This window comes from Magnolia sinica, chromosome 7 (genome assembly GCF_029962835.1).
Source record: "Magnolia sinica isolate HGM2019 chromosome 7, MsV1, whole genome shotgun sequence".
Classification (NCBI taxonomy): Eukaryota; Viridiplantae; Streptophyta; class Magnoliopsida; order Magnoliales; family Magnoliaceae; genus Magnolia; species Magnolia sinica.
Genome location: NC_080579.1, coordinates 11,486,844 through 11,498,490, shown reverse-complemented (window position 1 = coordinate 11,498,490; position 11,647 = coordinate 11,486,844). Strand labels below are relative to the sequence as shown.

Below are 11,647 nucleotides of genomic sequence, written 5' to 3'. Positions count from 1 at the left end.
GTTTAGGTTATAGGTTTAGGTTTAGGTTTAGGTTGAGGTTTGGGTTTTGGGATTTGAGAATGGGTTCGGGTTTAGGTTATAGGTTTTGGTTTTGGTTTAGGTTATAGGTTTTGGGATTTGGGAATAGTTTTAGGTTTTAAGTATAAGTTTAGGTTAGGTTATAGGTTAATGTTTAGGGATTTGAGTTTAGGCTATAGGTTTAGGTTTAGGTTTAGGTCTAGGTCTAGGTTAAGGTTTAGGGATTTGAGTTTAGGCTATAGGTTTAGGTTTAGGTCTAGGTTGAGGTTAGGTTATAGGTTTAGGTTTAGGTTTAGGTTTAGGTGTCGGTTTGGGTTTTGGGGATTTGAGAATGGGTTCGGGTTTAGGTTATAGGTTTTGGTTTTAGTTTAGGTTATAGGTCTTGGGATTTGGGAATGGGTTCAGGTTTAGGTTATAGGTTTTGGATTTGAGAATGAGTTTAGGTAATAGGTTTTGGGATTTGGGAATAGTTTTAGGTTATAAGTATAGGTTTAGGTTAGGTTATAGGTTAAGGTTTAGGGATTTGAGTTTAGGCTATAGGTTTAGGATTAGGTCTAGGTTGAGGTTTAAGGAATTGAGTTTAGGTTATAGGTTTAGGTTTAGGTTTAGGTTTAGGTTGAGGTTTAAGGAATTGAGTTTAGGTTATAGGTTTAGGTTTAGGTATAGGTTTAGGTAATAGGTTTTGGGATTTGGAAATAGTTTTAGGTTATAAGTATAGGTTTAGGTTAGGTTATAGGTTAAGGTTTAGGGATTTGAGTTTAGGCTATAGGTTTAGGATTAGGTCTAGGTTGAGGTTTAAGGAATTGAGTTTAGGGTATAGGTTTAGGTTTAGGTTTAGGTTGAGGTTTAGGGAATTGAGTTTAGGTTATAGGTTTAGGTTTAGGTATAGGTTTAGGTAATAGGTTTTGGGATTTGGGAATAGTTTTAGGTTATAAGTATAGGATTAGGTTAGGTTATAGGTTAAGGTTTAGGATTAGGTCTAGGTTGAGGTTTAAGGAATTGAGTTTAGGGTTTAGGTTTAGGTTGAGGTTTAGGGAATTGAGTTTAGGTTATAGGTTTACGTTTAGGTATAGGTTTAGGTAATAGGTTTTGGGATTTGGGAATAGTTTTAGGTTATAAGTATAGGTTTAGGTTAGGTTATAGGTTAAGGTTTTGGGATTTGAGTTTAGGCTATAGGTTTAGGTTTAGGTCTAGGTTGAGGTTTAGGGAATTGAGTTTAGGTTATAGGTTTAGGTTTAGGTTTAGGTTGAGGTTTAATGAATTGAGTTTAGGTTATAGGTTTAGGTTTAGGTTTAGGTTTAGGTAATAGGTTTTGAGATTTGGGAATAGTTTTAGGTTATAAGTATAGGTTTAGGTTAGGTTATAGGTTAAGGTTTTGGGATTTGAGTTTAGGTTATAGGTTTAGGATTAGGTCTAGGTTGAGGTTTAGGGAATTGAGTTTAGGTTATAAGTTTAGGTTTAGGTTTAGGTTGAGGTTTGGGTTTTGGGATTTGAGAATGGGTTTGGGTTTAGGTTATAGGTTTTGGTTTTGGTTTAGGTTATAGGTTTTGGGATTTGGGAATAGTTTTAGGTTTTAAGTATAAGTTTAGGTTAGGTTATAGGTTAAGGTTCAAGGATTTGAGTTTAGGCTTAGGTCTAGGTCTAGTTTAAGGTTTAGGGATTTGAGTTTAGGCTATAGGTTTAGGCTTAGGTCTAGGTTGAGGTTAGGTTATAGGTTTAGGTTTAGGTTTAGGTTTAGGTGTCGGTTTAGGTTTTGGGGATTTGAGAATGGGTTCGGGTTTAGGTTATAGGTTTTGGTTTTAGTTTAGGTTATAGGTCTTGGGATTTGGGAATAGTTTTAGGTTATAAGTATAGGTTTAGGTTAGGTTATAGGTTAAGGTTTAAGGATTTGAGTTTAGGCTATAGGTTTAGGATTAGGTTTAGGTTGAGGTTTAAGGAATTGAGTTTAGGGTATAGGTTTAGGTTTAGGTTTAGGTTGAGGTTTAGGGAATTGAGTTTAGGTTATAGGTTTAGGTTTAGGTATAGGTTTAGGTAATAGGTTTTGGGATTTGGGAATAGTTTTAGGTTATAAGTATAGGTTTAGGTTAGGTTATAGGTTAATGTTTAGGGATTTGAGTTTAGGCTATAGGTTTAGGATTAGGTCTAGGTTGAGGTTTAAGGAATTGAGTTTAGGTTATAGGTTTAGGTTTAGGTTTAGGTTTAGGTTGAGGTTTAGGGAATTGAGTTTAGGTTATAGGTTTAAGTTTAGGTATAGGTTTAGGTAATAGGTTTTGGGATTTGGGAATAGTTTTAGGTTAGGTTATAGGTTAAGGTTTTGGGATTTGAGTTTAGGCTATAGGTTTAGGTTTAGGTCTAGGTTGAGGTTTAGGGAATTGAGTTTAGGTTATAGGTTTAGGTTTAGGTTTAGGTTGAGGTTTAATGAATTGAGTTTAGGTTATAGGTTTAGGTTTAGGTTTAGGTTTAGGTAATAGGTTTTGGGATTTGGGAATAGTTTTAGGTTATAAGTATAGGTTTAGGTTAGGTTATAGGTTAAGGTTTTGGGATTTGAGTTTAGGTTATAGGTTTAGGATTAGGTCTAGGTTGAGGTTTAGGGAATTGAGTTTAGGTTATAAGTTTAGGTTTAGGTTTAGGTTGAGGTTTGGGTTTTGGGATTTGAGAATGGGTTCGGGTTTAGGTTATAGGTTTTGGTTATAGGTTTTGGGATTTGGGAATAGTTTTAGGTTTTAAGTATAAATTTAGGTTAGGTTATAGGTTAAGGTTCAGGGATTTGAGTTTAGGCTATAGGTTTAGGCTTAGGTCTAGGTCTAGGTTAAGGTTTAGGGATTTGAGTTTAGGCTATAGGTTTAGGTTTAGGTCTAGGTTGAGGTTAGGTTATAGGTTTAGGTTTAGGTTTAGGTTTAGGTGTCGGTTTAGGTTTTGGGGATTTGAGAATGGGTTCGGGTTTAGGTTATAGGTTTTAGTTTTAGTTTAGGTTATAGGTCTTGGGATTTGGGAATAGTTTTAGGTTATAAGTATAGGTTTAGGTTAGGTTATAGGTTAAGGTTTTGGGATTTGAGTTTAGGTTATAGGTTTAGGATTAGGTCTAGGTTGAGGTTTAGGGAATTGAGTTTAGGTTATAGGTTTAGGTTTAGGTTTAGGTTGAGGTTTGGGTTTTGGGATTTGAGAATGGGTTCGGGTTTAGGTTATAGGTTTTGGTTTTGGTTTAGGTTATAGGTTTTGGGATTTGGGAATAGTTTTAGGTTTTACGTATAAGTTTAGGTTAGGTTATAGGTTAAGGTTTAGGGATTTGAGTTTAGGCTATAGGTTTAGGTTTAGGTCTAGGTCTAGGTTAAGGTTTAGGGATTTGAGTTGAGGTTATAGGTTTAGGTTTAGGTCTAGGTTGAGGTTTAAGGAATTGAGTTTAGGTTATAGGTTTAGGTTTAGGTTTTGGTTTAGGTTATAGGGTTTGGGATTTGGGAATAGTTTTAGGTTTTAAGTATAAGTTTAGGTTAGGTTATAGGTTAAGGTTTAGGGATTTGAGTTTAGGCTATAGGTTTAGGTTTAGGTCTAGGTTGAGGTTTAGGGAATTGAGTTTAGGCTATAGGTTTAGGTTATAGGTTTAAGTCAAGGTTGAGGTTTTGGGTTATCGGTTAAGGTTTTAGGTCATGGGTTTTGGTTTAGGTTATAGGTTATAGGTATAAGTTAAGGTTTAGGTTTAGGTTTAGGTTTAGGTTATAAGACATAGGTTTAGGGAATTGAGAATAGGTTCAGGTTTAGGTTTAGGAAATCGGGTTTGAGTTCGGGATGGGGTTTATGTTTGGGTTTTCAAGTTTAGGTATAGGTTTAGGTTAGGGAGTTAAGATTAGGATTAGGTGTAGGTTTAAGTTTAGGGAATTGAGAATACATTTAGGTTATAAGTTTAGGTTTAGGTTCTAGGTTTTAGGTTAAGGTTATATGTTCAGGTTTAGGTTATAGGTTTAAGTTAAGGTTGAGGTTTAGGTTATAGGTTAAGGTTTTAGGTCATGGGTTTTGGTTTAGGTTATAGGTTATAGGTATAAGTTAAGGTTTCGGTTTAGGTTTAGGTTTAGGTTTAGGTTATAAGACATAGGTTTAGGAAATTGAGAATAGGTTAAGGTTTAGGTTTATGATATCGGGTTTGGGTTCGGGATGGGGTTTATGTTTGGGTTTTCAAGTTTAGGTGTAGGTTTAGGTTAAGGAGTTAAGATTAGGATTAGGTGTAGGTTCAAGTTTAGGTTTTGGTTTAGGTTAAGGGTATGGTCCCTGCAAAGCAAAAACAGATATAAATACGGCCATCCGACATAAATGCCAGGCCCTTCCAATGCTGTCCATAAAAAATGGACAGCTTCATCATGGTTATAATAGCGGTACTCTCTTTCCAGGGAACCCCGCTCTTCCGAATAGCTCTGACGCACATCCGGGTCTACTCCATTAATTTCGATCAAATACATAAACATGGCCTGTCCAAATGGCCAGGCCCCTCTAATGCTGTCCATAGGAAATGGACAGCTTCATTATGGTCATAACAGCGGTTCCCACCTTCCAGGGACCCCCGCTCTTCCGGATAGCTCCGACGCACATCCAGGTCTGCTCCATCAATTTCGAGCAGCGGTTCATAAATACGACCTGTCCAAATGGCCAGGCCACTCCAATCATGATTCAAAGAAGAGAACTCGAGGGTTTTCCTTACCTTCCATTGTATGCTTCCAAGGTGCAGATGACCCCTGAAAGACACATACATCCTGGGAATCGATCGCTTCTCAAAACCGCAGACTGTTTTATTTTGAAACTCGTTCATCTCACCTGAAAACCTGTCACATAATGAATAACTATAACCACAATGATAACTATTGTGAATGCACTATAATGGAAAAATTATTATTATTGGTTTAGGTTATTATTATTTTTTGTACACGTGGCTTACCTGATAGTCAAACAAACTGATTTTTTTTTTGTTAATGGAAGATTTTTCAGGTGTGAGGCATCCATGTCATGAAACTTGTATTTTGGTGATGATGACCAAATCTCTTACATAAAAGTGAAGAATGTTGAGAATATTAGTTTTAATGAAGAAATGAAAAAAAAAAAAGAAAGTGATGCTTTTAAAGTTTTGTATCCATACATCTAAAAAAAAATCTAATGACCCTCTTACTAGCTTGGATCCATTTACATGACTAAAAACATTTTATGGACCCCATGGGGCCCATCCACAAGGAGTGTCATGTTATTAGCTCAAATGCACTGTACTATTTCTTGTAACAAGCATTGAATACAATTTCTATTGTAACTGATTATCATTAGAAATAAAGGATTTGAGAGGAGTATATTACATAACTCCTCTCCTCATTCCTTCTTTTTCTTCTAAAATAATGAAATGAACAAAGATCTCAAGAAATGACATTATTGCATTAAAATGATGGAACAAAGAACTCGAGGGATGGCTTCCTTGTACCATGAGTTTGCATAAACTAAAACATATAAAATTTGAAAATTTGTAATCATGATTTGTCAAGCAATTTCAACACCATGATAGATCCGAAAGAAATTTAACTCACCTACACTCTTCCGTTTAAATAAAACATATCTTATTGATCTTTATTTCAAATCGCCTTTTGACTCATCCGAATCAGAATCACCTGCATTGTAACCTAACCAAAAACAATGATTTGAGTCCAGAAACAAACCGTTGTTAAAACAATGCCAAAAGGTAAAAGGGCTCACCTAAGTTCTTTTCACGGACCTTCCAAAATGATGATATACTCTTTGAAGCTTTGGTAATCCAAGCCTTTACCTAAATCAATCAAAAAATTAATAAAATAAAATAAAACCTTACTAATAAAAACACCAATAAAGATACAAAAGAAACTCATTTTACCATAAAGGTAAAAAGAAGTTCCTTGCTCAAAACCCGATTCTTATAGCGTCAGTGGTAAATGTTGGCCACCGACAAAAATGCATTGGCAATGCTACCTTTTGTTGTAGTGTTGTCCGTTGATTTTGGTTGTGGGGCCAACTCAAAGAGCGGACTGGCTTGGATTTATTTCCAGGTGATCGTCATGGTGAAGCCCACGTTGTGCATTGGTCCAGTTCCCTACAACATGTATCATGTTTGGGAGAAAGACGAACCTCATAGAACCACTTGATTTGATGGCCTGATCTACTTCCAGCATGCAGGGACTGGAACTATTAAAGTGCCATGCACAACTAAAACTTTCAATGGCCAGTCCATTGTAACTCTGTCCAAACTAATTCCCAACAAAAAAGGATTGCTAACAAAATGGATAAATAGACAATCTCTAGCCCATGCCACATCCAAAGTAGTAAAGCCATTCATAACAAATAACTTACACTAATAATGAATAATGTGAATCACCTCCTTGGTTGTGAAAGTTGAAGAGTGTTTGTAGAAACAATCGAGAAATCTGTAGAAACAAAATGCTTCTCATGAGAATATTGAATAAAATTGACATAAAATCCACGCTTATTACAAAAACCAATCATTGAGAACAAACACTCTGAGATCAAATCCAGGTTTGAATTCATGTCTTTCAGCCCTTGTCCATACGGGCTCTATGAATCTTGCTTTCCCTGAGGAATAAAGAAACCAATAGAGGCACTCAACATAGATTCACCAAAAAACTGAGCTACGAAAAGAAAAATCCAGATGTAACCTCTAAAAGACCCCCTTTCCTAGATGAAACAAGGCCGTGGTTGAATATCTGTTGCAATCAACAACTCTGAGCAATGTTGTTGTGTCCTGTACGTTGTAATCAGCCAGTTTTCCAACATGGCCAGGACCTGACTAATACATGTGTTCTCTCCAAGAAGTAAGAGCTCCCCATTTGACCAATACATTTAAGTTCACGAGCTACTCTCAAAATATAGGCTTTGGGCCAAAATGGGAACTAAGCTTTTAAGTTCTTTAGTGCTTGCCATCCTTAGACAAATGCTCAAATAGACATTAGGTAAGTTGAGATCATGAGCTACTTCTATGATAAATGTCCAAACAGAGGTAGTTCAAGGTACCTTAGAGGTAGAAAATCAAGGTTATGACCTTGTGATAGTATAACATCCAAGGGCTATATGATAAAGTAACAACTGACGAGAACAAATGGTTAGTCTATCATAGGACAATGAAGAACACAAAACAACTGAAATCCTGCAAAATCCATCAGAGAAACATGAAGTAGAATTTCTCAGAGAATTGATTAAAAAAACAAAGAAAAGAGAAACAAATTGAAAGTGCATGAGTATAAAGAGAAACAAATTTCTCAGAGAATATGCGTAGTTATGCATTAGCCCATGAGCTTCAGTACTTCAGAAGCTGTGGAAAAGATATAAATACCTTCTCTCAGGCATTTTACCAAACAGCCTCAAGGCATCATCAATGCTACCACAGTTGGCATCATTATTGTAAATATAAGAACCAAAAATCATGCAAATCAGATCATTGAAGAAGCTTCTATCCTTAATGATCTCATAACGAAAAAGGACTCATTTCTACAATCAATGATCTCTCCACTAAAACCATAAATCAACATTTCAAAAAGCAGAACAAGGAATTCAACAAAGATAAACCTAATTCCGATCAAATCTCAATTCAACATAGATTACAAGAAAGAAAATGAAGGAAGAACAATATACCTGATTTCTTTTGCCCCTTTTTTTGGTTGTGTTATATTAGCAAGCCATAGAGCATACGCCCGCCAATTAGATACGAGAAAAGGATAGAGTGCAATGTATATATGACAAAATGATGACTAATTTGTTAAGGTTTCTGGTGGGCCATGCCCAATTATATTAGCAAGCCACAGAGCACACATCCACTAATTTGATGTAAGAAAATGATGAAATGTAATACAGTGGATGTATATGAGAAGCAAGGGGTTAAGAATGGAATGAATGTTGCACAATGTTAATGCTTAGATGTGGTCGAAGCTTGAATGGTTAGATGAATGGTAGTATCGCAAGGCTAGATTAAGTGGCTCTTATTATGACTTGGGTATTACACGATACTCAGGTTTTTGGTTAGGTGAGGCTAGACCAGGGCTGGACTCTCTCTCACTCTTACTCTCACTCTCCTTGGTGGAGGGATAAGATGATGGTTAAGGCTAAATGATTTTTGGGATCTTCTGAATCTACTTGATATAGTGGATCCTACTTGATGCTTTGAAACGAGAGTGGATGCTTGAAATGAGAATGTGAGGGGGGTATTTATAGCTTCCAAACCTAGCTCTCTTGTAATTCCTGCAAAGTCCAGGGGTAAAAGGTGGTTGAAGGGTTATGATTGGATATTTTTATATGAAATCATCTCATAGGTTGGATGATGTGGTAAAAGGGTAATTTTGGATAAGGAGATGGGCATCAGAGTAAATACACCTCAACCACACACTTAGGTTATAGAAAAGGGAGTTCCCACATGCTTGAGAGACGCCACCCCAGAGAGGGGATGTCCACGTGGCCAACGGCAAGCTAGCTACCACCGGTACTCACTTGGACTCCCCACTTTGGGAGGCAACCTCTCTCACTTGTGTGGAGGCTCTGCTGTAAAGGTTACTGCGTTAAGGTTTTGTATGGTGTTGTGATTGTGCTAACATTTGGGCTTTGGTTTGCACTTGGTTTTGGACTTAACTAAGTGAGTTGACTGGGTTGTTGGACTAGGTAGGCTGACCGAGTGAGTTAACTCAAAGAATTGGTCAGGTGAGTTAACTCGCTGAGTTGACTTAAAGCTATAGGCTTCTTGACACATAAAGTTTAGGGTTAGGTTGATTAAGTTGTTTGGATTGACTAGGTTGATTGGGTTGACTGAGTTGAGTTTAAGTTTTAGGATCAGGGTTCCTAGGGTTTATGTTTATATATAGGGTTTAAGGTTTGGGATTGAGGTTTAGTTAACCATCCATCGGTTCAAACTCAATAAGCTTATCGGCCTGAGGTGGAGGTATGTACAGATGCTTCTCTTTAGTAAAGATATGGTTTGTATAAAGCTTGAGTTGCCAATGAGGAATAATCATTTGGGTTGGACCATCTCTTTACAACATGTGCTGAGCCGTAGCGTTGTGACGTGTGTGCACTCGCCAAGCCGAGCCAACCTGAGTTTGGGTCTATGTGTGGACTGATAATACACTCACGCTAATGGTTTTTGTTATTTGTTTTTTTAAAATAAGTTTTTAATTTGGTATTTTGGCAATTTAGTTCACCGTCAAGTCAACTTAATTCGAGTTTAAAATCTGCACGCTGATTCAAACCCGTGCACAAGGAGCGCACTAGTATTAAAACGGGTCATAGTCGTTATATATTAGAAACCATTTGCCTAAGATTCCAAACATCTGAAACGCAATCTAAGGAGGGCAAATTTAGGTTCAAGCAAGTCCCACCTCAACTCAAACAAATAAATCAAAATAAGTAATATTTTCTTATTTAATTTTCTTTTTCGAATATTATTTACAGTTTTCAATGCATTCCGAATATTATCTTCAGTTTTCAATGCATTAGTTCCAACAACTGAATATTGAATCAGCGATACTTTTAGTCCTCTACCTAAATGCAAGATGGCGCACCTCACGTAAGGGGTGGATCTCATCCATACGAAGTCACTCCATCCACGTCAGCGAAAGTAACGGCCTCTGCATCCATAGGAAATCACGTAAGTACTTTTTGGAAAAGATAACGTAGGGTGGTCGGACCGTAGCAAAGATGCGCGCGATTGCGAGTTAGATGGTTTGCTAAAATACATTCCCGCGTATTGCAATAAGATACGTCGTGACTTCAGCCATTGGATCAGGTCATCTTCCATTAATCCAATCCGTTTATATGCCGTGTATCGCTTTTATGGGTGTAAATAAAACAACTAAAAACACTAAATTGGAATATTTTAACCATTTGATAATTTAACTATTTTACTTTGAATATGAACGGTCATATTAACATTTTAAATAAAATAATAGAAATATCTAATCTCATACGTTCTTTCATACTTCTCCAGTCAGATGGAATTCCTATTAAATAAGTTAGGATCATTGAAAAAGAAACTAAAATTCAGCTGGCAGAGTCCTGACGTAGTATTCTAACAAACCTCGCCGGGCAGTCGTGCATGTTCACGTATCTACGTTAAAAAAATAAAAATAAGGGAAGAAGGACGGTTAATGTAGGAGCACCGTATCCTATGATCAGTGGACATGCATGGATGATCTGAATCATTAAAAAGCTAGGACACAGCCATGGACGGGTCACGGACGAATAATTCTTTCTAAAAAGGATCCTAACCGTTAAAAACACTAGATGCAGAAAAGAAAAAGAGGATCAGTGGTTTACATCAATTCCATTGATTGAATGTCCTGGATCTTCCCTTTAAGTGTACAAGTGAGGTAACTGCGGGAGCACAATTTCACTTGGTGCTCTCGCGAGTGTGAACACCAAGTGACCACGTGGAATGTTCATCCACCATAGCATTCTATCTCATAAAAAACATGAAAAAAATGCCGCATTCCGATGTTATTGATAAAGATCCGGACCAGTGGTCCCTGGACTACTGAACTGAATTGACAGTCCACCAGTTATGACAAGTAGGGGTGCACATGGGTCGGTTTGGTCCAGCTCTAGCTCTGGGGTGAAATCGGACTGAACCGTTTCCTAATGGTTCTACGATATTCGGAACCGGAACCGGACCGTTGGCACCCTAGAACCGAACCGTTAAAACCAGTTTGATTTCGGATCGGTTTCACGGTTCTGGACTTTTTATAATCCAACTCAATTGCATGTTTAATTTTATTATTCAACCCATGTCCATCCATGTTATGGTCCATTTGATAAATGGTTTAGATATTGTATAAGGTATGTAAAAATATATTTATGAAAAAAATTAAATGGTACATTATAAACCATAAATCATGAGTCAAATATGGAAACAATTAAAGGGTTCTTGGTTCGGTTCCAAATTGGGTTCCAGGTTCGGTTCCATGGTTCGGTTCTACAGATCGGATCTATGGTTTAGTTCTACGGATCGGTTCATGGTTCGGTTCGGTTCTAAGTACCCCCAAACTGAGAACCCAACGAATGTAACCGATCTTTTGATTTTTGGAACCGGAACCGGTGCACTCTAGAACCAGACCAAACCGGACCATTTGGTCGGTTCTGGTCCATTTCCATGGTTCTACTGGTTCAATGTGCACCCTTAATGACAAGTATGTAAGTAAACAGAACCGTTCAAAAGTAAGTCCTACCGCGATTAGGCCACAAAAAAGCGTAGGTTAATACAACTGATCCTAGCCGCTCAATTTTTGAAAGAATAAAACCATTTATGGTCAACGGTCTACATTCAAGTCCCTTCTTTTTTTCAAACAGTGAGGGCCATCTTTGGCAATAAGGAGGACGGACCATATCCTATTTGTGGTGGGGCCTATCTCTTGAGGTGAATTTTACACCCACGAAAACTACGATTTCACTTCAGAAATCTGCAAACTACCTGCCTATTTTATCTGCACTGTTCATTCATTTTCACAGCCTATTTTATGACATGGGTTAAAAAATGAGTCAGATCTAAAGCTCAATTGGACCACCCCCACATGAAGAAGTGGGGATTAAATGGCCACCGTTGAAAACTTATTTGGGGTCATAGAAGTTTTGATCAAGTAGA

The 11,647-nt window shown here is 37.3% G+C and overlaps 2 long non-coding RNA genes across 2 annotated transcripts; both read right to left on the bottom strand.

Moving 5' to 3' along the window:
- Positions 1 to 5,455: 5,455 nt before the first annotated feature.
- On the bottom strand, positions 5,456 to 6,026 carry LOC131251973 (uncharacterized). Its single transcript, XR_009174074.1, has 3 exons — positions 5,986 to 6,026; positions 5,737 to 5,806; positions 5,456 to 5,663 (listed from the first exon to the last, which is right to left on the bottom strand). It is a non-coding gene; the product is annotated as an uncharacterized LOC131251973 (long non-coding RNA).
- Positions 6,027 to 6,079: 53 nt separating this feature from the next.
- Positions 6,080 to 6,874, bottom strand: LOC131251972 (uncharacterized). Its single transcript, XR_009174073.1, has 3 exons — positions 6,530 to 6,874; positions 6,364 to 6,437; positions 6,080 to 6,260 (listed from the first exon to the last, which is right to left on the bottom strand). It is a non-coding gene; the product is annotated as an uncharacterized LOC131251972 (long non-coding RNA).
- Between the last annotated feature and the right edge of the window lie 4,773 nt (positions 6,875 to 11,647).